The following is a 27,101-nucleotide window of genomic DNA, read 5'->3' as shown; positions in this document are numbered from 1 at the left end:
AAAATACGGGAAATTAATGTTAACAAAACAGTTATTTTTGGATGCTGCTTTAAAGGATCAAATCTAGTCTAACAAGCTAATGATTTAATTGACATCTGTCTGTAATTTATCGCAAATTATCTTCTGTGTGATTATCTCTTTACAGTATTTGACATTTATTGTTGATGTCTTCCCCCAATTTTTCAGTTCATGAGGTTAGTTCTTCCCTGGGATATGTTTACTCACTCAGTCATTCGCTCATACACACACACACACACACACACACACACACACACACACACACACACACACACACACACACACACACATATACTGAAAATCATTCACACACAACCACACGAGCTGATGTGGTTCTATCAGACCTGTATGAAAACGCGGTCTCTCTCTCTTTTTCTGACACACGCATCCACCAGAGAAGCCCATATGGAGACAAATGACACACACAGACACACACACACACACACACACACACACACACACACACACACATATATATACAGCAGGAAGAGTGTCTGTCTATACGTGGGGGAGGGTGATAAGGGACAGAGGATAGGAGAATAGGATGGGGTGGAGGGGGGAGGTTGTGGGCTGTTGACAATGTTCTCCAGGTCTGTGTAACCCCCGCCTTCCTCCTCGCTCCCCTCCCTCGCCAGCGGCTCAGCGGTCCCAGCAGGAGACACTCCAGCCCCGGGAGAGGGCCCTTCCGGCCGGTGGGGGGCTCCGCGGGGGCGGGTGGCACAGAGAGAGACACGACATGGGCCACTTTAGGCTTGCATCACATGATCCATGTGAAAGGAGGTGGCTGATGAGGGGCTGACACTGATCATCCATTTCGCTCGTCCATTATGTCAGATAGTGTGAAGTGACAGGAGGAAGATGTTTTCAAAATCCAGTAGTTCAACCTCTTTTTGTTTGCAACCAATGTAGCAGAAGTAGCCACAGGAGTCCTGGGTAGGATATGGCTAAGTTGTTCTGAAATAGCTCTCCTCTGATGTGATTGCCAATTTTCTCACTTGTAATTGCTTTAAGAGTTGATATTTTTGAATTTTAAACCTATAACATTGATCTGTCCGAGCATTATATCTGCACATTTGTTGGTAATGATGCCTCTGAGGTACATTTTATTTTGTCACAGATACAGTGCTGTAATTAAGTGGCTCTCAATCCTGCTCCTCAGTACCAAGAGTGCTACTTGTTTTCAGTCCTGGTAGATAGTTAATTTCATTCAGCTGGTGTTCTAGGTCTAAATCAGTCCCTGATTACATGATAAAAATGAAAACCAGCAGGGCTCTGCATCTAAAAGGACCAAGAATAAGAACAATTGAAACTCACTGCGCAGTAGAAAGCAAAGCACAATGCAAATGAGACAATTTAAAGTAGCCAAGTCTGTCATTTTTCCCAATTCTTTGGTGGGTAAGCTGAAGGCATAAGAGCGAAGCTGGAGGCTGTTTGATTTGGTACTAAACACATGTGAGCCTGTTCAGAAATGTAAGCACTCATGAGTAAGAGATGATAATGATGGGATAATAGGAATCTATTAGTCCTTCAGTTTTTGAATGCCTAATAATTAGATTAATTGAATGACACTCATTTAGAGAAAATGAGGGACCCAGTGGTGTTAATTCAACCTGTGTTTCCAGATGCTCATTTCTAAACAGCTAAGTGAACTACCTAATCATAGCCCACCATCTGGGAATTCCCCTCCAAGGCAGCAATAGGAGATGGTGCCATAATATGTTTTAAAGACATCGACTGATGGTTGCCTGCAACTAAACATATTGGGGCTGCCGTTTTAGCCTCTCAAGCTAACAAATAGGGGGTAAAAGTGAGTGCCTTGATTATTAACTCCCTGTTCATTTAGGGAACCTAATGCTAATTTCCGTCTTTTATATGAAGGTAAATAAGGTCATTATGGCTGTGTTGATGATTAGCATATCTCACAGGTGTAATTCTCTGTAAGTATTGCTCTGAGACTCCTTCCCTTCAGTAAAAATCACTCAGTGCCTTGCCAACAAAGATGGGAGACTGACTAATTTATCCCCAAATTTGCACCATGTACAAAAAATCATGCAAATGAACTGGGTTCTCAATTGGAAGACACAGCATTTGGGTGACATTAATCAAAGAAAAATATGCAGACAAAGGTGACAGTAATCCCAATACTCATGCATAAGTGGCACAGCTGTGATTTCAGTCACTGTATAGTTGTACAGTACATGCAAGGATTGCAGCAAAAATGGAAATTCTATATATCATAAAACCACCTTCTCTCATTATTTTTATTTTAGCTCACATTGATCAAGTGGCTATGGACTTTTTTCACACTTAGGTGCTCATGCCTTCCAATTACAATAGCACAATTACAAGTATCTGTTGGTTTTTCCATTAGCACCTGAAGTTGGCAAGAAGAAAAAAAAAATTTCAGCTTGTCAAGAAGGAGGATATCTTGTTGAAAACGAGCGTGTAGTTTTGTAGATGAGATAAGATATAAGGTGCATGACAAAAGTTGACAGAATTCAAATAAATTCATGGTTGAACGCAGGAGACGTCCATCAAGATAAATTGTGCAGGTTCATATATGTTTTTCATTCTGGTTAATGAGGATTGATATAGACATGTGATAATTGTAATTATCTCCCACTGCCTCTTGCTCTCTACACATGTGCATCTTCATTAGCTCAGTTAGCCTATAGATATAGTATGACCATATACAATTCCTTGGAGTGTGAAATTTCCCAACAGTCGTCTATTCGTGTGCTTGGTATACGACTGTTGTGAGAGCGGTGCAGTGCCACAGCCCGAGCTCACCTAAGCTCTCGACTGAGTTGTAGTGCAACGCAGCCTAATCCCCCAACAGAGCCGTCAAGCCAGCCTGCAAACAGAGCTCACTGCTGGCTCTCTCTGCGTGGAGGGAGCAAACCAACATCATAACAAAGGGTGTTTATGGAAAAATAGATGCTGGCGCAGCCGACCAGAAAGGGCTTAGCAGTGATCATACCCCGCTCCCACCTTTATCCTTCACCGTTCACATTGAAATGCAAATATCAAGGCAGGGTTTCCACCCGCGTGCCACTCACAAATTGAAAAGCAGTTTTTATCTATGCAAATGCAAGCATGGTAATTGAAGTTAATCAATCAATGCTAGCTTTCACTAAAACCTTGAACATGATTGAATAAAGTAATTATCATTCAGGAGAAAATGATGAAGTTGTAGACAGCATGAACCTTATTAAAGGAGGATTTTGAGTCACAATGGCTTAATTTAGCCAGCAGCCCCCTCTGTGTCTCTCTCTTCTTCCTCTTGTCCCCTCTGTCTCTGTCTCTGCGTCTCTTTCTCACCCCTCGCTCTATCCCTCTGTTCTTCGCTCTCTGGCTCAATCTTGTGTGAAGCAGAATAGCTCACTGTTAAGAATATTTTAAGGCGGTGTGAAATATGCCCAAGTCAGACCACTTGTGGTACATGGCATGAGGCAACTTTTTGATGGAAGTATTTATTGCTTCTTTAAAACAGTGTTAGTTTTTTTTCTGCTACTGTCACATGAGGATACAATCACATTATGTGCTCTCTTTAAGACACCCCTGATACTTCTACCACGCTATACTTACCTCAGCTGCTATGTTGCAAAAATAACTAGCAAAATGAACAGAAAAAGATTAAATTTCAAGTTAAAGTGCCAGTGGAGACATGTTAAATGCAGACCTTGAAGAACAGACCATAGTGACCCTCTCTGATTCACACTTGATGTATCTGTTCTTTGAGGGTAAAATGACACTTGTACATAATTGTTGAGGTTGGGGATAAAAAAAAAAGAAAGAAACGGTAGTGTCAACCATTTTCGAATGAAGGCTCCCCCCCACCCCCCAGCTTCCACCTGTCAGCCAAGACAGTGGTAATTGAGACTTCCAGTGTGCTGTGGCTGGCTACCTTACTGTCGCTCTCCTGGCTGCTCTCCTCATGGCAGGGCTAGTTAAAGGCCTCTTCGGTTTGTCACAGAGTTTAATATGCACCCTACATAATTATGCAGGATTCACAGTGCTATCAAACTGCAATTCAAATTAGTTCAGGATTAAAGGCACAGAACAGTACTGGTTCCTTAATTGCATTGTACTGTGCTGATCACATTCAAATACCCATTACTCATTCCCTCTGCGGAGCAATAAGTCAGAGGGATTAATACTGAGGCAGGTGACAGGGCCAAGCCATTAAAAGGCAGTTATGCAGAAAGCATGGCTGGTTTTATTCACGTTAATGAAATCAGCGAAATGAAACTGTAATAGATTTATCAAAGCTCAGATGGATTTGCAGTAAATCAGTTTGATTCAGGCAATCAAACTGGACAATGGAGATAGTTTTCAGCTACAGCAGTGGATATCAGGCAGCAGCATGTGAGAAGTGCTGATATTCTTCTTGTGAGGATTTGGTGAACACCCGTTGCCTAGGCCCTATTCCCAGAGCTGGGCCTGCTCATTTTTGTCAGCTAAATGGTGCCAGTGACTGATAAAACATACTGCCTTCCAGTTAAACACCATATTCTTCTACCCCCTTCTCTCATCCCACACTCTGTCTCTCTCTCTGTGCTCTCCTCTTGAATTTATGGACCGTGTGTTGCTGATTCTGGCTTGTTATACAGTGCACAAGCCCATGAATTAGAACCTAAATTCACTTACATCAAACGGATTAGTGTTGAAATCCATCCGTCTGAGCTCGTCTCATGGCACAGTGCTTCAAACTGGCTGTCCAAAACACACGGTGCAACATGGGCAAAACTCTAGAAAGAATAAAAATTGAAGAATTTAAAAAGAATCCTCAAATCAAACACACTTTAGTACAATTTATCTAAAATAAATCACTTTGAAAAAAAAATAAATCAGACCTTAACATAAGTGAAGCGTGAGTAATTATTGAATCAATAAGTGACATTTTGCATTTAGCTGTACATACACTCTGTAGGCAGATACAGTGAGAGAATTACACCAGTTTTTTTCCAAGTCCTGCCTTAGACTTTTTCAATGTAAAAATGGTTAAATGACCTGAGCTCAAACAACATTATTTTTAAATGTGTTCTTAATGAGTCGTCCACTGTACAGTATAAATTCCAATTACATCCAATTAACCCCAATCAGAAGCACCTCATCTCTAGCCTCTTTTTTTATTTAATGGTTCGCTGCGGCTTCAACCATTGATTAGGCTGAATGAGCAGCACCACTAAATGACCACCTTGAAGGAGACGGGAGCTGTTAGCCTTAATAGAGATAGTGTGGCTATTACACCTCTGTGTGCACAATGTCCCTCTTTTAACAGGCTAGATCAACTTTTATATTGGGGTCTGACGGGCCCCTATTCAGGTTGATTTTGACTTTAGCCCATTTGCTACGAGGGAAAATGTTAAGTAGAAACCTCCCATCCATGAACACCGGCCCATTATTTTCTAATTACGATGCATTTAGGTCCTCCAGTAGGCATGCATGATTATACATAACGCCTTTTGAATGTGTACACAATAGCAGTTATGAAGCCAAATGGCATTGTGTCAGTTTGTGAGATGTTTTACTCAAAAAATATATTCACCAAAGACAAAGTAGAAAGATAAAAAAGTGAGATGTGGAAAACTAAAAATATGCTTATAATAACTGGTCACTATTATTTATTCCAGAGACTGTTTCAGGCTGAAAGTGATCACAGCAGCTTACTTAATTTTTGCGTTGCTTTGCTCAGGATCAAGACAAGACTCTGGTCAACTGCATGAGAGAGACAATGAAGATTAGAAATAAAAGCATAAATCCATTCAACATGAAGTATCCTCGAGTGTTAAAACTGGCAACAGACGCTTGGATAAGCCCTCCCACATACTCAGTCTTGAGAATTTCTCTGTTTGTGTTCTTTTGAGGAGTTTGCATTGCATAATACCCACACGGCTAGCCACAACAATCTGTAGATTAAGCCCAACAAAAATATGCATTAGGACTCCCTGGCTTTACGAATAACAGTTTCCTAAGTGCATTCAAAATACAATTCCCTCATAATTTGAGCTTTGTTAAAAGAAAAACGGCGCTTGTCTCTTAATGAAAGCACCCATAGTCGACATTAGAAGTGGATTAACCAGAAGAGAACTAGAGATGCACAATAAGTCTTTGAAACAGCCTACATTTACAATAGTCACAGCAGAGCCAAACACATGAAGCCTTAACTTTGACAGTATGCATAAGAAAATAATTGCTTTATTTATGGATGGTATGAAATTAAGCACACTTAAAAGCCTGGCACAGTATGGTTTAATCAACCCCCTTGATTCATGCTCACAATTCACACTGCAACTGAAAGCAGGGCACATTAAATACATTCCCTTATTACTCTATAAATGCAAGTGGCCAAGCAGACAAAACCCAAGTGATAAATTAATAGTAATAAAAACACCAACTGCACGGACAGATACAGAAATTAAAGCCAGCATCAAAAACAACACGCCGTTCAGCTTAATAAAATGCAAGACAATAACATTTCTCTAAACCAATCACATGCACCTTCTGTAGGATATTTAAACACATTTAATGTTGATTTGTATCTCATTTGGCATTGACTGAATTAATCTAATAAATATTTAGTATTTAGAGTCCTTTTGGGGTGGATAATGAACAGATTTTGATGGCAGTGAGTGAGGGAAGCAATAATTTTCCAATTATGTCTTGAAGTCCCCTAGCAAGAGCTGAAGAGATAAAGAGCCAGTTCACCCAAATCACAAAAAAACACACATTTCTTGTTTGCCCCTGGTGGTATCTAACCATGCAGATAGTTTTGGGTTTGAGAGTCAAGGAAAGCTTTGCCACTACCCCACCTCTATGAAGGTGAATGTAATTTTGTTAGTGATGTTTGACCAATTGGAAACAGTAGGACTATTTTTCTTTTAGTAGAAAGTAGTTCCTATAAAAAACTGCTGTATTATGGTGGCAGGGATAAGGGTGGATATCTGTAGTTTAACATGTATTTTTCAGTATTTTTTTTGATTTGTTTGAACCCTTTAATTGAAATGTAGGATTTGGAAGAAGTATGATGGTCGAGGGACCACAATGCTTCAGAGACAACGTTGCAAATTGATAAAACACAAATTATGAAACACATTCCCCAAATCCACACGTTTGGGTCGTCAAATGTGAATGTGTGTGTTTCTTTTTAAAGTGATATATGTTGTCTTTTCTTCATTTGCTTGTGTTTCCCTGAGCTGCAGGCTCAAAATCAGCCATCAAACAGAATATAGTACAGAATATTATGTTTTCAAGCATGACATTTTTAACAAATGGCACACTAGTACAATTAAAAAAAAAACAGTTGTGTGTATGTAATGAACAATATTGTTTATTTGCAACATTTTGTGCATATATACTGTAATATTTCTAGAATAATCCACAACCAATGGAAAACAATACTCTACAATATCATGCTTTACATGCATGATACAATATATGTATCATGCATGTAAAGCACAACATTAAAATAATTCTTGTTAGGACATTTAAGCTGTTACATTATTGAAAAATTAAAGTATGGTGTTAGAATATCTTGTAGGCGTGATATATGTCATGTCACATGGACACATACAGCATGATGTGTGTGTTAAGAGCTGCCAACACTATTCAATATTTTATTTATCCTTTTGAAAATATGATATTTTATACATTTTTCAAATATAAATGGAAAATAGCAAAATATGGCAGCATTGGAGAAAGTTTTTCTTGACTTAAGCTTTGTATTTGCCCATTCCAATTCTGATGTCTCCTTCATATCTGGTAGTTATTTTATCAATGTTATGCCTCAGTTTGATGTATTTGTACATATAGCACACATCTTACATTTTACTTAAGTGGGTTGTTCAGATTCAATTCTAGGTCAAGTCCAGACTGGATTGCGTCATAGGTCCAGTTCAGGGTCTGTTTTGGCTGGTCAGTTGTCAGACTTTGGCAGTGCAGTCCTGTGAAAAAGCATGTGAACTTTTCAAGAAAAACTGCCCTGTTTTCAGCTTTATAACAATACATTTTGATATATTTTTTTACGGCAAAATACTGTTTAAAATGGTATTTAAAAGCCAATCACACACACACACACACACACACACACACACACACACACACACACACACACACACACACACACACACACACTCTTCCTATGAGTTCCACATTCACTAGAGGTCAATGATTATATTTTAAGAAAGAATTCAAAAAATTAACTGATCTATTCACCTTAGATTCATCACTTTTCACAGCGTGGTAAACCTCCTCTGGCTCGGTGGTACATTCTTCCAATTATACAGCAGCAGCATGATACTTGTAACACTGAGGGACATAAAGTAAGTATACAAGTTTCATCATTTAAAACTAGAAATTCAAAATCAAAGACTCTCCTAATTAGTTAGATTTCAACAGTATGTGTCATCACCATGTCAGAGACTTCCACATTTTAAACATGTCCCTGTATGGCTTTGGACATCTCATGCAAGTAAAACCCACTTATTACAATGACAGCCTATTGCTGATAAAGCACTGCATGGAGAAATAATATAAGACATGGCGCCTTCTCATAATAATTCACCTCTGCAAGGAGGATGAGAAGCCTATAGCCTCATATAAAAGTGTGACCATTTGGACAGTGACTAGAGTACATTCTGTCGGTCCATCTCAAATTTCAGAAAAAAATTGAGATACCCAAGACCTCCTGCTTCTGTAGCAAGGGCCTAATCTCTGGAGGGTCAATTACCATTCACTTTGGCTTGATCTTGTTTGTTTAACTTGACACAGTGAAGAAAGGCCTGACATTGACCAGAATCCGCTGCATTAATGTGTTTCATGTTCTGCATTCATCATTGTCACCGAGCTGGAGACGACTGCCAGTGTCACAAGAGGATGTGTTTGTGTGTGTAGTAAAGAGAGAAAGTGTGGAGAGCTTCAAGTCCAACTGAGATCACATTCAGTCCTCCCTTTTTGCAGTCAAAAACAGTGCCAACTTGTAAATGCATTTTAAATTGTTTTTTTTTTGTTGCTTTTTTAAATTATTATTAAAAAGAAGAAGAAATTGTTTTGGGGGAAATATCAAAAAACATCCTTTTAATCTCAGCGGCTGGCAGTGTGAAACCATTTAATCTCTTATACATTACATATTCTTTAAAAAAGTAAATACATTACTTAACTCATTACTCAACAGCAAAATTAGCTACATCACTCATTACTTTACTACCGTTACTCAGCTGGGCACCTTTAATGTTATAACGTCTGTGTTTAACATGTGTAGAAACAGAAAAAGAAACATTGTGGTTTAACAAGCAGACAGCCTGCAGTTTGGAGGAATTTACTGATCATCAACTTCTAGCTTAACATTAGTCCCGTCTTCACAGTGAAGCTGCATTGTGGTCACAACCTCCAAGTTGTGGAAAGTTTTCACTTTCACATCTCAATAATAATAATATAAACAATAATAATAATGTTGTAGTTATCATGATAATACAGATTTTGTTTCTCTCTGAAAGCTTTAAAAATGGGGGAAATATGTTAAGGGGGACTTAACAATAGATGATTAGAGGAAAACATGATAAAACACAGAAGTCTTCAATAAATACTTGCATATATAATTCAATACAACTGACTTATGCTTACATGTGCTACTCCTGTCAAAATTCACAAATCTGATAACCCTGACACTAAATGTAGTAATGTAGTAATGTCAAAGCTGCACTCTTTCACTGCCTATGAAAATGTTGGTTGGTAAGACATTTCTGAAAAGAGGTACATCACACAATTGATGTTGGTTTCAGTACACCTCCCTTCATAACCAAGAATATTTATTATGAATTTATACCATATGAATTTGAATATAAAACAGGGCCAGTATGTACCTTAATATGACTACTTTAATATGAGTTTGCAAAGAGGCTTATAGATCTTACAGGAAAAGTAAAAATAAACCTTCTATAGGTAAAGTGGATGAAGGAGATGACGTTATGTATGGCAAAATTACATACTGTGAAATAAGATACATTTAAGGAAACATGGGATTTCTTAAAAGGGAAGATAATGGGAGATAGAGTAAGGTGGTAGATATAGATAATTATGATCTTAAAGAAGAGTAATTCATGTAGAGAGCCATACTTATGGCTGAGCCCCCCCCCCCCCCTCCCCACCTTGAGATAATTGTGGACTTTTGTGATTAAGTTGGAGAAGCATTACAGTATGTATTACAGGTTTTTTTTTCTGTTTGTCTATCTTTCTTTTCTTCTATCATTTTATGCCTCTATGTTAGCTTACTCCTTGCGGATGTGAACTCTCAGAATTAATTGTTAGTGTGCTATGAATTCTTAGTATTCATTTTTTAAAAGCACGTACTGATGTACAGCTGCTAATAGACGGGTTAGGTTGGATGTAGTAGACCTCGCTGTGGCGATGAAGTCTCAATGGATTTAGAGACACATGGAGCCTCAAATCTGCACAGAATGGCAGATGTGAGGACAGCTTCAAACACACTTTTTTCACACTAAATGGTGCAGCATAATTGTATTTAGGTGTTTCATTTTTTCCTCTACATGTAAATTCTTCATTAAGGTACCTGTCACACTGCCTACTATAAAGGAACCAAGGTCAGTTTGTGCTGATCTTCATTAATGCCTCTAATTACCATGAACTTTTGTTTGTCTCTCATTTACAACCATAACAAACACACTGCGGTAAGCTTCATGATATTTACAACTACTACTGATTGGCTTTTCACATAAACCCTAAAAACACCAATCATGAGCAGCTTTCTGACAACGTCAAATGATCCAACTAACTCTATAGTTTAAACACTTAAGAAACATAAGTGGGAAAAGTAAAAAAGAAATGAGAGGCTGCCTGGTTGTCTAACATTTGAGTGCTTCTCAGTCCCAAAATCTTCATCTTCTAAGTCCCCAAATCTTTCCAAGCAGGTTTAATGCAGAATAATATAGGCCTTTCATATCAGATATTATGAAAAATTCTTATGAATATGTCTCTTCAGTGTTTGCTGTTGCTGAAATGTGTTTAATTTAGAAATTGTGTTGACAAAACTCCCACACAAGCCCCTACAGCAAACCCACAGCTCAATTAGTAGTGCAGGAGGGATTCATGTTGAGGCACCTGTCACTGGCTGAATCTCTGTTTACAGGTAGTCTATACACTTTTTATCAAGCTGAAGTGAACTGGTTTGAACTAATTACAGGACCAAAATATAGTCCAATGTGTCATACCCCAGTGGCTTAGGAACAGCTCCGATTGTTTCCACTAAAAAATGTTTTAAAACAGTGTTACTACGATACTATACAGCACGCCTGGGTTGCGCCAGCTAATCGTAAATCCATCTCTAAGATTGTGTGTAAAGTTAGTGACTACTAACTAGTTTCAAACTAGTAATTTACTAAATCAGATTCCAAAGTTCAAACTTAAAAAATGTCTTATCTAGTTAACACTGAAGTAACATGTAAATCGGTTGCTAGGAAACATATGTAGCACTGTAGCTAGCATTACAAGCGTTAACATAACTAAGAAAACTAACAGTTTTACAGGCAAGAAGATAAAATTAACTTAACTGCCAATCCTTTGTGAATGTAGCTATGACTTTGTTTTATTCATATCTGCATACCTGGAGAAATGTGTTTTAAAAGGAGTAGTAGTTTAATGCAATTTATGCTAAGCTAACCAACATTATTCGGTCATTTAGTCTAATTTTATTAGTATAAATTTTTCTAATTTCGGGTACATTGTGAATTTTTTTCCTGTGAAATGTTAAGTTTCAGGTCAGATATGACGACCATATTCCATGTTACCGTTTCACTCTTCAATCTAAATGGGTCAGATATTAGCAATCTAACATTAGCTTTGTCAGTTGGTTCATTCTGCTAGCTTAAACAAAAGTTCCTCCTGGCAGTTAGTATAAGTGTAAATATTTAGTTGATATTTTAGTTTTTTAACATTTTTAAATATTTAGTTTTAATTTATGACTTGTTGGAACTATTTTGAATCTCCTCTTAGTAAACACTTGTGTTATAACTCGGCTAAGTTTGAATGAATGAACTGCTGGTTGAACAGCCCAAGCTCCTCCAAACATTTTAATTACTTTTCGAAGACATACAGTGTGAATTCCATTAACAGTTTTTGTCAGTGGCAAAGTTTATTGCTACTCTTTTTAGTTGACTTTCTTGCAGTACATCTTGAACTATGTCAATGCGGAGGTGGAGGAAATATTAAAGTAGGTTAATAACACTTTAAAACTTTTTGAATATGTATGTTTCAATATGTGCTGTTTCATTTCTATAACTTTCTCAGGTTTGGCCAAAAGAACTATGGCAACAGCGTTTAGCGGGGAGACAGAATACGATCAACAGCAACGTGGATGTGCTGTTCCAGCCAACATCTGGGGTGTTGTTATAAATCCTACAAATCAGTCTGAATGTCTGAGTGTCATGGTTACTGAGCTAAAAGAGGATCATCAGCAGAGGGCTTCTATTAAAGGTGAGAAATCTAAAACCTCTCCACTTCTCATAAAGGCACACCAGAGAAACAACGCCAACTGGTAATAATCAGATCTGAGCATGTTTACTCTCAAATACACGCACGTACACATACACACACACATGCAGAGTGTGTGTACGGCTGATGTGAGGTGTCCATATATGATATATAATAATGAGTGGCAAGTTGGGTGTATTGAAGCTACATACATGGATATACTGTATCTACATACCATGATGATGTTGCAACTTTAAGAGCAGTGTGCATGTAATCAAAAAGAGAGAATTAAAACATTTCATCAGATTTTCACAAACCAAAACACAAAACAGGCAGCATGGTACCAACAGTAAAAGTCTGTGTCTGTGACTACATTTTCATGAACCTGAGCCTCACAGATGTCAGTTCGCTGCTCAGAGTAGATTTTGTATTGGTGCTATGAGGCTGCTGCCGGCTCCTCCTGCAGGGTTTCAAGGGAAGAAGGAAGGCTATTCATGGTCACTTCATTTGACAAGTATTTATTTGTGCTAATATATGACAGTTTGAAAGATGCCTTTTTTCTAAACCTGCAATAACAGATTTTTTGGCCAGCTGGGGGCAGTGGAAACAAGCTGTCAACACAACACTGACATATTATCACCTTTTTTAGACCATGTCCACAATAAGCTAAATTCGTAAACACATCTTTTTCTCTCTGTTTTGGTCCTCTGTCAAGACTAAAACAGCATTTTCTCCACTGGATACAGAGCTTTTCCAAAATGGCCTCCTGATGCCGGCTAAGCATTGTAGTTTGTACGAGTAAAACAGTTTTGTAGAAACACTGTCATATTGATGACAAAACAGATGGTGGCAGTAGTGCAGCATTCCATTGTTTTTCACTGACATTTCATTGAAAGACAAAGAAGAAGAAACACGACAATAACAACAATGGCGAACAGCTTCATGTGAGTGTTGTTCTCTTTCTTGTATATTTTGATAGCCGGTTTAGAGTTAAACGTAGCCATCTTTCTCTCGCTGAAACTGTTGTAATCTGCTTGCAATAAACAAAATTTCAGGAAGTCGCCACGGAAACAGAAATTGTATACTGTTTCTTCTTCTCTGGTTTTCTGTGGTTAACTTGCTCGTCTGGCCTGTCTGTCCAGTTGGTCTTCACTGTTTACCTACAAGGCTAGCAAAAATTAGAATACCCTGGAGATTTTCTTTTTTGCTCCAGCTAGTTGCAGGCTTAATTACTTATTTATTGGTGGGCTACAGAACTTTGCAGTAAATACATTAATATGTGTGACATTTGAAAGTAAGTTTAAAGTATTTTAAAATATTTAGCACTCTGGGACTGGTCAATAAAACCCAAGACATGTGGGCAGATACACTTTGGAAAACTCAGAAACTGACTGAATATAACAATATATAGGCCAAATAACAGAAAAACTACACAGCTCACAGATCTAGAGAAAAGTAACATGAACAGGGTATTTCTACCGTTCATCTCCCGATCGTTGCGACAAAAGAAGAAATAATTGCTGCTGTGATAACTTTACAGAGTTGTAAAATGTGATTATATGTGATATTATTGGCCGCTGTGCAGTGTTTTAGCATCTGCTAAGTCTTCAGATTTACAGATCTGTTTACTCAATCTGGACTTCCTGGATCGCATTTCATGTTCAGCATGTACATGAAGTAACAAGGCCCCCATGAACATAGCCCCCTGCATAGATTTAATATCTGAATCCCTGCAAATGAACCAAGACAGAAATGCAGGTTGAAAAACAATAAGCTAAAAGACACAATAAGAGCTAACGAAAACTGCAGAGTCAGGTGATCATTTTCTGTGGGTTCATCACTACAAGCGACCTCTTGCATGTACAAGTTGTCATATGATCCATTGTTAATGTTAAAGTATTTATTATTGCTGCTTTGGTGCCATGAGTGTCTTTCTAGAACTGCTATAGGGCTCATTATTTTAGGTTTTTGTTTTACAAAATGGAATTTATCAGCTTTTGAATAAAAGAAAATCAAATATCTGTGTATCTAGAGATAGCATTTGCAATGCATATTTAAAACCTCCAAAGCAAAGAGTAGTTTCCTGCTCACAAAGGTGCTGTAAGGAATGCAATGACAGCAATCAGACGTATATCTGGGCTGCACCTTATTAAGGAGAGAATGACAGGAAGGGCAAGGTTTCAACTAAGCTCAGCAGAATCAAACTGTATCAAAAGTACTGCAAGGTAGAGTGCTAATAATAGACTAGTACAAACAAAACTCCCGACAGGAATAGAAAGATCAAAACAATGCCTATTTAGTGCTCACGCAGGCAGTGTGAATGGCTTTTGTGTGGCGCTTATTATTGCAATCTCAGTGTAGCAACGGTACAGAGCAAATCTCAGTAATTAACCTATGGTAATGACAAAAGCCAATTTATGGCTCTTAAAGATCAAATGTATCTCGGTTAATGTGAGGTCAATCTAATGCATGCGCGGGAATACCAGAGCTGGAATTGAAGTAGCTGGTTGGGGAGAGGTGTACTGGGATTATTGCCAGTGTGAATAGTGCTGTCAAAAACATCCATAATAAACAGATAGTAATGCACAAGCTGGTGTCAGGCTTAATTTGATACAGTAATAGTTCACATTGTGCATACATTTGTCTACTCAATCATTAGTCTTTATAAACAGTGTTGATGTTAACAAAAGACATAACAATATGACAGGCTAAATTGTAGATTTTCGGCCTGTGTTCACTATTGGATATGTCAGTTTTGAATATACGGCCCAGTAATAATAACTATTTCTATAGCCCTTTCCAAAAGCAAGTTACAAAGTGCTTTACTGAGACATAAAACGAAGAAACACCAGATCAAAATGAAATAAAAATAATTAAATTCTGAAATAAGATTAGAAATAGTACAGTAACAAATGAGTCTTCTGCTCACTTTATTTTGGGTTCCTTGCCCTGAGCTGCCTTAATGTTCAGGAAGCCCAGCACCATCTGCTGCACTGGCTGTGTATACTCCTTAACAGCATAATCACTTCTTCCACTGCAGCAACTTAATGACCCTTAACCCGGAGCTTCCTATTGACCTCATGCATTTCAGCAACAAGTGCTACGACGCCGTTATTTTCTCTTTTAACTTGTTGTGTAGATTGACTTTTGCTACTTGTGATCACCTTGCATTTGCATTTGATCAAATATCTGACCAGTTTCTTCTACAGCGGTACTACTTAGATCAGTTCTCCAGCACTGTGCTGGGATCAGCTGGTCATTTTACTGTTATAATTGTCATGGTGACACACATTTTTAATATGTGTTTATAAGAATATGATATCATAATAGAATGTTTCTTCATCCAAAACAGAGTGCAAAGTAACAAGCTGATTATTCAAAATTATAGTATTGATAAAATATGTCTTATATACTACATACAGTATATAGGTGAAAAGTTTTAATTCATGTTGATAAATCACCTGCCAGACCAACGAGCAAATATCAACTGGTTTAGTGATCATTTGTGAAGAATGCAAATAATGTCTATAATTTAATAATCTGGATCATCATAGATAAATTGAGTCCAAGCTCTTGCAATTTTTTAGAAACATCAAGCTGCTGCTGCACCACAAAGTAAGCTACCTCAGCTTGTTGTAAGCTAGTTAGCACCAAAGATTGTCTTTTTCAATTCGATATCTGCTTTGGATGTGGTGGTGTCAGGTCATATGACCTCCTCAAAAATGTGTTCTCCCAAATGAGTCCTTTGACTTGTATTTACTGTAGCAATAGCAGCAGCAGCAGCAGCAACGGGGAGTAAAAAGACAAACTGGAAATGGAACAAATGAGAAAATGGGCCACATAAGGTCAATTCTCTTAACTTTTGAGAACCTGTGAAACTTTGGTGTTCGGTTCTGTCTTGCGTTTCCACTGTGTTTGACAAACCAGAATGTTTTGGATATACATCAATAGTAATATAGTGCTGTTACCTGAATGTTACTGGAGAACACAGAAGGTACATTAAACTAATGGCATACTCCCCAACACTATGCATACAATCTACTGTTATATACAAATGTATTAAAAGGCATCAAAACAAACATGTTGCATATTATGATTCAGAACATTGCTTGTGCATTGAAACACAGGTACACAGAAACATCCTGCTTTATTAATGCCGTGTTGCCTCTGCAGATGTACTGTTACATTGATAGCCCAAGTACCCACAGCCTCTTTACCACTTACTTAAACACGAATAAATGGAATGAGTTGTGGAAAACAATGCAAACTTACAACACATCTGCTTGACCAATCATGGTTGACATTACTGTCAGAAACCCCCCATGAGTAGCTGGAACTTGCATTTTGTACCACCCCCTGAGTAGAGCAATTTAATTCCAGGAACTTTCCCACAAAGTGTAAACAGAAACCTAACCTATGACAATGATGACACGTTAGAGATGTAATGCTTAGGATTTAAATCCTGGTTAATTTGGCAACACCTATGGTTGCTCCATCATAGAGATTCAGGGAAATGAGGACTCGCGCAAAACAACATATATCACAAGCTTCCTACAGCTTTTCAAATAACCATGATTTCTATCTGAATCATTTCAAATGCTTGTCTCTGAGTCAGACTGAAAGTAAACACAGCAGTTATACAGTCTTCTAATCACAGATTATCCCGTCATTGCTTTTAACAACTTCTTAGAATTTGCTACCTTGCTGAGAAGTTGGAAATGTAACGCCTGCCCCTGCAACTCTTTGTCTAACAGCTCACTGTGGCTGCTCCTTGTTTCATTACTTCCTGCAACATTTAAAAGTCATCTGCTGTCAAAAAAAGGCCTAAAATGACTGTTGTTTTGTAGATGCTATTTTTGATGCACAGATAGGTAATTTGAATCCAGCCAAGGAATGGCGGACTCTGCCACCAAGAATAAATTCTACTATATAGACAGGTAATTACTGAATGTAAATACACTGAATGGCTATTGCTAAAAAATAGACTTTTTTTTTTTATCCATGGATCGCTTACAAAGGGTCCTAAATGCTGGTTCAAAGCTTTAGACCAGGTCCCCTAATAGGTCTCTCTTATATTGGCTTCCCATCACTTCCCTACTTTTAGGGCTCTCCATGATCAGGCACCTGTCTACATTAGACAGCTACAGCACTGCAGCCCTACATCACCCGAAGACGTCTGATCAGAACTCGTTGGTTGTTACTTGCTGCAAAACTATGGAGATGGTGCTTTTGAAGTTGTAATTCCTATACATTACAAATCACTGCATCAGGATTTTAATTTTTTTTATTGCTATTATTTTCCACTCTTCTCATGTCTGTGACATCTGCTCTACTTTTTGTGGGTTATATGAGCTTGACCACTTCCACTGCCTCTGTAGGTAGAGGCCAGATGTTGGGCCACCTGGACATAGCAACAGACAAAACAGGCATTAGTTATTCAGCCAGACTCCAAACAGAGCCTACTGACAGATCATGGCTCCTGGGGAGTTATGCTGCATTTAAATAGCACCTTTTGATATTAGATCAATACGACGGATTAACAGTCAAGTCACTCATGGGCAGATGCTGCAGGGAGACAGCATGCTTTGACTGTGATACATTATGTGCCAGAACTAAACAAAGAAGTTATTTCAATTCCAATGGTTTTGTTACTTTTTTCACAAAAGGTCAAGCGCTGTCAAAAATATCAGCATATTGACCTTTTTAAACATTCCAGAAACATTGGGATCATAGATTATGCTTTCTTCCCCTCTTTCTCACTAAGAAAGGGTTAAAACTCATTCACACCAAAGTCGCAGGGGGCTGCAACTCTCTGTGCTTGTCATTTGCAGGTCATTGTACAGTTCATTTGAAGTCTAACATGGCATTGAGTGTCCTGGTGATAAGTGTGAATTGTCAGGAGGACAGAGACACAGTGCAGGATGACAGCAAGCTCTGTTACTACTTAAGTAGATCCATTCACTTCTCACACACCAATGGCTCATTCCCTCACTAACACCTAAGACAGTTTGCGGTCTAATTCTGAAACTTGTCAAACATTGTTATGTGTTTGGATCTTTGTATTGTATTTTATCTGGGCACGAACTGTTACAAGACACACACCTGTCCATTGTCAGCTTCCAACTCTAGCCTCTTGCAGAAAGTTTTCTGAGGCTGCTGCGGCATCTGGCTTGTCATTATCTACTGCAGGATATTGAGAAACATGTTTCTTGCTTTAATACTTCATGGCTTACAGTGCTTAAAGGATATATCTGGTGATATTCTATATTTTTCTTATTGTCAACAAATCCAATAAAAAAGACCAAAACGAACAATGAACTGATCCCACAAATAAGTATTGTGTGTGCGTCCAAAGCCTGATATAACTTATTCCTCTGTGCTGTAGACTTCCATTGTTGTCCAAAAACTATTAGGAGCACATAAGTGAGCCACACCGTAGTTCCTTTATTATGATGAACATGGCTACCGTTGTTTGAGTCAGGTATAATGTTTACCATGTTCACCATCTTAGTTTAGTGTGTTAGCATGCTAGCATTTGCTAATTAGCACTAAACACAAGGTTCAGCTGAGGCTGGTGGGAATGTCATTAGTTTTGTTGGTATTTGGTCATAAACCAAAGTACTTAACAAATTTAAATTTTCACCCGATGATGGTGCTAGATGAAAAGTCAGGGAATCACCAAAGCTATTACAATTCCTCCTAAGGGGGACATGAATGGGTGTACCAAATTTCATGTCAATCCATTCAAAAGTTGTTGAGACATTTCACTCAAAAACACAAATGTCAACCTCATGGTGGCACTAGAGGAGGAAGTCACGGGATCACCAGAGTCAGTAGGAATCATCCTCTGGGGAACATGAATGTCTGTACAAAATTTCATGGCCATCAAAGAGTGGTTGAGATATTTCAATCTGGACCAAAGTGATGGACTGTCCAACAGAATGACTTTGCTAGAGAGCCACACCGCTAACATGTCTAAAAGGAACACTGTCCTTGTCACTTTCTTTGCTGACTTGATTTTCATACAAATATAACCTGTAGCAGAAAACAAACACACACACCAGGACAATATTAATGTGTTGACCAGAGAATTTGCTGACAATTATTGCATATGCCAGTTTAAGTCTCTCTCTATATATAGGTACCCTATAAGCAAAGTGTTTCTCATACACAGTGTTGCCCCTCCTACTAATAGTGGTAGATATTTACAAGGTTAGAGACTTTTATTGACTATTACAAGAGAAATGAACATGGCCTAGAAAACGACACCTGCATCACACAGAAAGTTTTGTAAGGATGAGTTACATCCTTTATCTGACTTTGAATCAGAACATATTAAGAGAGATCAGTACTGCAGTCTAAAAAAAGTCTGAAAAGTTTTAAATATTTTTCATAAAGAAATTTTCCAAAAAATTATCAGTATCATTCACCTTGGCTGGGTCACATCTGTTAATATGTTTCTCTTTAAACCCATTTTGATATCTATCAGCTATCACCAAGCCTGCATTTTTAATTTTGAGATGCAAGAAAAGTTGTTCTGGTCTGACTATGAGCTTCATTAGATCAAAACATTTTTTATTTGATTGGTTATGCAGGTACCCTCCTTTAGGCAGCAGATTAGGCTTTGTTTGATTTAGTGCAACCTTGTAATTGTGTAGGACTCCTGGGTTGAGATCGAAGATACTGAAAAATGTATATAGACATACAGTAAATATAAATGAGTGATAAATAATTTGTGTCTAAAGTGTCTAATGCAGTTATGCAATCTGAATATGGTTACCATCATTCCTTATACTACAGTATATACACAAAAGTGTACTTTCTCATTCAAAAGACACAACCAGTCACCATGGTTTACACAACTTCCCACCGTTTGCCCCGAAACTAGTTTGTTCAAAAATAAACTGAAGGAAACAACTAGTGCCAAAAGAAACACAAATGTAGACAGTCATCATTGTTATAACACGTCATTTTTTGAGGTCATATGTTTATATTCACTGTATGTGTCTGAAAGTCCCCAGTTTAGTACATGGGTCACAGCCTAGAGAATCAGTCAAAATCATTTCAGTGCACTGGAAGTTTAATAAGTATTTTTGTGAGTGATGTCATGGTTTTGGGGTGGGGATTCATTTTCTCCGACAAGTCAGTCGGTCAAGTCATTTTTTCCGAGGATACAGGTAATGTTCAGAATTGACATTCATGGCAATTTTACTGAAATTGCTTTCAATTGATAATATTAACAGATTTTAAACAAAAGTAGTCAATACAATAGTTTTAGCCATGCATTAACAAACAGTCGGACTAATCATGGATGGTCAGCAGTTCACTGTCACGTGTCAACATTGTTCTGCCTGCAGATTGACAGAGTGTCCTTGGAGTTGGGCTTTATGACTAGAGGACAAAAAGCACTCCAGGCTGCCAAGACATCTCCTCCTGTCTCAGACAAACAGCGGGGACAGGCATATTGGCAAACATAAACATGTGGACACCTACAGTACAAAGACACACACATCCTGCAGATAACAAGTGTGTGTGTGTGTGTGTGTGTGTATGTGTGTACATGCATATTGCTGAAGTGCTACAGAAGGGAAATAAACAAGCTCCAGCTGCTGCTTCTCAACAATCCACTTTTTCTTATATCGTAGTGACATATAAATAATTAAATATTAATGCGCTATTGTGTATTGATTGAAAAAATACCTGCCACTATAATGGGCCGGTTGATATTTCTGAATCAAACAATGACAAACTCGTTATCAAAGGGCATTTTTTAAACATTTATGACAACTGAGTAGCTGTGGAGCAGAAGGCCTCACATGGGCAATAAAAAGCACATAGATGAAGACAATGCCCATTTATAGTTGTTCAAAATGAAAGTTATGCATGATAAACAACGTCTCTTGAGTTGTATTAACCTTGGAAGACCTGGCACAATAGATTCAACAGTCCAATTGATTATTTTGATGGGTGAAAAGGTTCAACTAACACTTCTCCTGAATGCTTACAAGTCAGTACAGTGTGTTGAATGAAGACAATAAAGCCTAGCTTGTAGAATTTTAATGTAAATTACCACAGTGAACAAAGGAGAGGAGTTCCTGTGGACATGAGGGCTAAACGATCGGACTGGAAACATTCAGTGAAAAAAATGTGTTTCATTCTTTAATTCCAGAGGCAGAGTGAGCCTCACCATGCCTCCTTTGTTCGGCTGACTCATGGATGGGGAATGGAACTGTTGTGTGCTGTGGAAAGTTTTCACCATGAAAACAGAAAGACAGTCCACTCCAGGCTGCAGGAGCTGAACAAAGAGAGTCTTTAAACATGCCAGTCCAGTCAGTGGATAGTCCAGTACGGAGTCAAACTGAGTACAGTGGAGTAGGGATCTACTGCTTGACATGCAGAGACTCTGGTGTGACTGTAAGAAGCCATGGAGACCCTTCTCCCTTCAGGGAAGGACTGGGGGAGACACTGGCTGTCCACTGTGGGGGCCAGCAGGTCTTCAGAGGTGTCACCTCCACACAATGTGACAAACCCCTCTGGTATGACCCTTCTTCACACCCCCTATCCCCTTTCCTTCCACGTTCTTAGACAAATGAGTGAAGACCCCGACCCAGGCGCTACCACAGGCAAGGACGGAGACTGCGTGGACTCCGCCAGTCACGGCTTCTCGCTCCATCACTTCACACTTATATCCCCCCTGCGCTTTTCTCCGTCCCCTTCCTTTTTTCTTTTTTTCTCAGGCTTCAGGCTCTCACTGCTCATTTTGTGACTACAGGACTTTTACCAGGGTCTCGCCCAGACATACGCCACATGTCACCCTGCCGTCCGTGGCCACACTGCCTGAAGGCAGATAGTAGTCTGAAGCTTGAACTGGAGAAGCACTGTGACAGATTCCCAACAACCCTTCCTCTGTCTTATTCTTTATCTCTTACTCTGTTTATATCCACCTTTATCTCTCTTTATCTCTCATGTGTGTATCAAACTATCTGTAACTGTCCTCTCTTGTGCGCTTTACTGTAGATTAAATGGATTATGTCCGCTTACTTTTTCTCAATTTTACTCCTTTAGCATAATGAAGGTAGAGCTAATATTGAGGAATGCAAAAAAAAAAAAAAAAAAAAACCCTCATGGACTAATCTTGTGCTGAGTACAGCCATGATAATGATGATGGATTAGAAATACAGCAGCGTATTGGGATTACAGTGCTATTAACTGGCCAGGGGAGGAGGATGAGGAGGCAGACCAGTATCTAGCTAATCAATCAAATAATCGGGACAAGCCCTTGTCTAGTAGAAACAATTAGACCACTTCTCCAAAATCAATAGCCCTGCATTTTGTTTAGATACCCACTGGTCACTCATTCAATAAAGCCTCTGTGGGTTTTGATAAGCCTGCCAGTCGGCAAGGGCCATTTGAGGCTCTGAGTGGGAACAAAACACATCAAACAGGCTCCAGGAAGGCCTCATAAAAATTGCAAATCGAAAACAATATAATTTAATGTGGCAAAGGTTATTTTTCCACTTGTTCATTATCAAATGTCTCATGTGAAAGCATTGCTATGAAGCCGGAAAAAATCTATTTTGTCTCGAGTGTTTGGGGAAAACAGGAGGGACATGTATTATGTCTAAAGGAAAACAAAATAATGATGGAATCAGAGGGGTTCATAAAGTTGCTCTGAGAAATAGTCCTGGTAGTAGAGGCGTCTCCTGTTTCTAGCACAGCTTCCATACATAATTAAAGCAGGAATTTGTATCTGTCTGCACTCTGTGGCCTCCTGATGAATTAATATCTGGTGGAAGTCCTACACAGCCATCAGATTAGCTCATTTATTTCTGTCAGCTGCTTGCTCCATCAGCTATTTGTAAATCAGAGAGGGTGGGTGGGTTGATGGGGGGTGGGGGGGGTTGTTGAGATTGTTGGACGTGTATTTATTATCATAAATGGCTGTTATGAATTAGGTCTGATTCAAACGTCCAGCATACAGTGCCGCAAGTGTAAGTGCACAGTGATGACTCTTTTTTTTTTTTTTTTTCCCTGGGAGAAATGTTATGTTGACGTTGTTGTGCTAGTTATACCTTAGCATCACAGCTGTTCTGGTTCTGCAGGCACAGAGTCTTGAATGCGATATGACAACTTAATGTTTATCTAAACATAATCTACTTAGAGTTCAGTATAGTTTTTTTTACATTTGATGAGGATATGCAATAAACAAACACACCTGCTGAACAGAGTAGAGGTCACGATTCAGTAAGTTTGCGTGTATATCACCCTCTAGGTCCTGGCTGAGGTAGTTGTGGACTTCAGTTAGGTTGAAGTTGATGTCCACAAGAATGGCTCTCTGTGTGTGGGTGTGTTTGAGCATCCTCTCCCAGGTCAGTAAGAAGATGACATGACGGGATCCAGGAGCTCCATGTTGTCAGGACTGAAGGTGTGCGTGTGTTATGTGCATGGGAGGGTGCAGGGGCAGGGAGGGGAACAAACAAGAAGACTGCATTAACCTTTGGTCTGCTGGAGAGGGGAGGGCACAAGCGGGCCGGGCTGGTTGAAGGGACACCCCATAATCAGGCTCCTGTCAGCGCTGTTTCCAGGAGATTAATTCAGCTGGTTTCAATTCCAGCCGCTGCTCCCCTAGCATCAACCCGGGGTGCACATATCGTCCTGTTTAAAACACATGCACGTGGCCCTGACTCAATTTAACACAGGAATAGCTGAGGGGGAAGGCTGGGTCATGGGAGTAGCCTTCCTCCCTTGCAAACACAAATAACATGCATCAACAAGAAAGCAGAAATCCCAGCTCTGGCCGAGGCAGGGAGCAATCCAATCAGAACAGAGCTGCAAATTCCACAAGAGGAAATGATGTTTGATCAGACTGGGCTCTAGTCAAAAGTCTGGATAGACCGCTAAATTACATGCAGGATATACAAGAGATCTCTTACAGTTAACAAAATTATTAAATCAAGCCAAGAGACTCCTCAGCCGTTCTGCTAAACATGTGCCCTGAGCCACTCTTACCAACAGAGCTGCCAGACAGTGCCTGGTTGTTGTGGCCAGAGGCTGAGGAGTCTCTACTGGCACTAGCTAATGAACCGATGAGACGGCAGCGCTAAGGAGCAGGTGATACAGGGGGACAGTGACAGAGACGGAGGGGCCCACCGTTAGTTACCTGTAATAGCCCAGGATGACGATGTGCACCCCAGCACTGGGCTGACAGATGTCGGGGTTCTTCTGATCATCCATTTTCCGCAGCGCGTTCGTAAAAGGTCCCGTGGCATTGATAACACATTTGGCTCTGACATCAAATTCCTGCCCTATGAAAGAAAACAGCATCAATCACCAGGGGCTATTCATCTGTGGCTGGTGACAAGCCGGATTATTAATTTATCAGCGAACGCCCCCCTCTCTCCGTAATAGAGTGGCTCGAGTGTGTCCATGGGAGACTTCCCAGGATTGTAATTAATAGGAAACAGACATACCTAATTTCCCTCTTGCCTCTTTGTGTCACAGAGTAGCTCAGTGGCAGTGACTGAGGGAGTCTTTTGAGATTGTGGAAGGGAAATGTTTGTTAATGTGATGCTTGATGTTGACGAGCTACAGTATATAATGGGACGCATATCAAAAGATACCATGAGGATAGCAAATGATCTGTTTTGACAACAAGATGAATGATGGACTACCCTTTCTAATTTGACATGTGATGCCGCCACTGCTAAGAGAGGGAACGAGGAGAGATGGAATGACGAGGGTCACAAGCCTGAAATTCATATTTTTGTAAGGAAGAAGAAAAAAATAGAAAAAAGACAAAGAAAAAAGAACCGATGACAAAACTGTTTCTATTATCCGTTCAGTCTAAGCCCTCTCTATGTGAGGCCCTCCTCTCACATTATTAAAGTGAGACATCTCCTCCAAGAGCACACTTCCATCTTTTAAAACATCAGGGGGTGGTCATGTGTAGAGATCCTCAAATCTTGGTTATTCATGAAATGTTTCAGAATACCATCTTTTACCCTTAACTGCTTTATTCTTCCAAAGCCGGCCCTATGCATGACATTTAAAAGGTAAGTAAGGCCATTTGGAGTTCGCTAATTCTGTCTTATGTTCCTCCCTACAAGATCTGAAGCAGCCCTCTACACCATAAAACGCTTATAAAATATTAAAAGCCCGTGCATTAGATGTGCAATGACTATGTGCAAACTAGCACTGAGTAAGAGGTGCTGGGAGGGCCCCTGTTGTGAGGGCTAGAGAGAGTGGGAATAGAGTGAGGCAGGAAGGAATGAAACAGCTTTTGTTGGATTTACCTGTGATCACATCCCTGCAGTGCACTCCGCAGACCCTCTCCTTCCCCGTCTGTGGGTCTGCCCTCTTCAGTAGGTGCACCACTTCAGTGTAATTGGCTATGGCAGCCCCATACCTGGCAGCAGTGAGGGCGATGGCGAGGTTCATTCGAGCATCGTTGTGTTGTCCTGCAGCGGGGGGACAGGACCAGAGCAGGGGGATGTGAGTCACCCCGAGCCTGTGACTGGTGGTATGGAAGTGTGTCGGAACCGATATGTCACATCTGTCCCTGTCACTTTGCATCAGCGCGATGGCTGCTCTGGCCACACAAGGAGCACATTTAAAGCCACAGTGGCCCTTTGGCCTGAGTGTGGGCCCCCCCCCCCCCGACCACCCCTCCCATCCCCGTTCCTGCACTGGGAAAGGGAACTGGTCCTCGGGAAAAGGCAGGGAATGCGGGGATAAGGATTAGATGCATCAAAGCCTTAAATATACCAGGAGTTCAGAGGTAGGAGCTGAAAAACCTGTTGTTTGACAGTGTGTGCTGTCTTTTGCCCTTATGTGTAACATGCAATAGTGTTTTATTCCTGCCTTTAGAGGATACTCAGTTATTACAATGTTTTTGCGTGTTTCTACCTACACGCTCACCCATTTTTATGCATTTTACAAAGCTAACTGGGAATTAAAAACAATAAAACACTGATATTTTACATTTCAAAAAGAAAAGCACATTGAAAGATAACTGAAAACAATCACTTCCAGTCCTAATAATCACATTTTTCAATATGTCAGTATGACAGTAAACAGCTCTTGACAACAGCTGATCTGCTGTTGTAGCTGAGGATCCCTTGGCAGAATCCTTTTAATGAACAGAGAAATCTAGTATCAAGATTTATGGATTAATCCCTCTTCAGCTCTAAAATACCAGAGATCTATATTCAGAGTCACAAGGTCACAAGTTTTGTAATTTAAATGAAAGGGTCTAAAAGGTGACAAATGAACAAAGCCCGGTTTCATTAGGAAGTGATTCTTATGTACATCTTTGAAGATTTATTGCTGGACAATCCCTTGGTTCAAAAGTAAAGAGAGAATAGAGATGATTAATCACTTTTAATGTTGGTGTCTCGGGTGACTTTCTTTCTATTTGTTATTGCCAAGGAAGTTCAAGTCCTCATTGTTGGCGAGGGAAAATGTTGCTACTTTGCAGGAATGAGCAGGGTCCTTTGTGCCCTGATTTATTTTACGTTTGAGCGACTTGAGGCTAGCTAGCTGGTGGGCTCTCCTTAATGCTACGGCATGCTGGAAGCCATTCCCCCTCTACGGGAAAT

General features: G+C 39.5%; 2 long non-coding RNA genes across 5 annotated transcripts in view; one reads left to right on the top strand and one right to left on the bottom strand.

Moving 5' to 3' along the window:
* Nucleotides 1-27,101, bottom strand: part of LOC121906721 — a 143,233-nt gene that overhangs the window by 21,146 nt on the left and 94,986 nt on the right. For all 4 annotated transcript variants that reach the window (XR_006098724.1, XR_006098726.1, XR_006098727.1 and 1 more), the window contains 7 exons: nt 25,797-25,961; nt 24,665-24,809; nt 24,000-24,159; nt 8,236-8,328; nt 7,846-7,964; nt 5,692-5,739; nt 4,669-4,769 (listed from right to left, as the gene is read on the bottom strand). This is a non-coding gene — a long non-coding RNA (uncharacterized LOC121906721). The remainder of the gene's footprint in view (nt 1-4,668; nt 4,770-5,691; nt 5,740-7,845; nt 7,965-8,235; nt 8,329-23,999; nt 24,160-24,664; nt 24,810-25,796; nt 25,962-27,101) is intronic.
* On the top strand, nt 11,101-23,703 carry LOC121906722. Its single transcript, XR_006098728.1, has 3 exons — nt 11,101-11,164; nt 12,322-12,507; nt 21,674-23,703. It is a non-coding gene; the product is annotated as an uncharacterized LOC121906722 (long non-coding RNA).

The sequence above is a fragment of the Thunnus maccoyii genome, chromosome 11 (genome assembly GCF_910596095.1).
Source record: "Thunnus maccoyii chromosome 11, fThuMac1.1, whole genome shotgun sequence".
Lineage (NCBI taxonomy): Eukaryota > Metazoa > Chordata > Actinopteri > Scombriformes > Scombridae > Thunnus > Thunnus maccoyii.
This window is presented reverse-complemented; position numbering and strand designations above follow the sequence as displayed.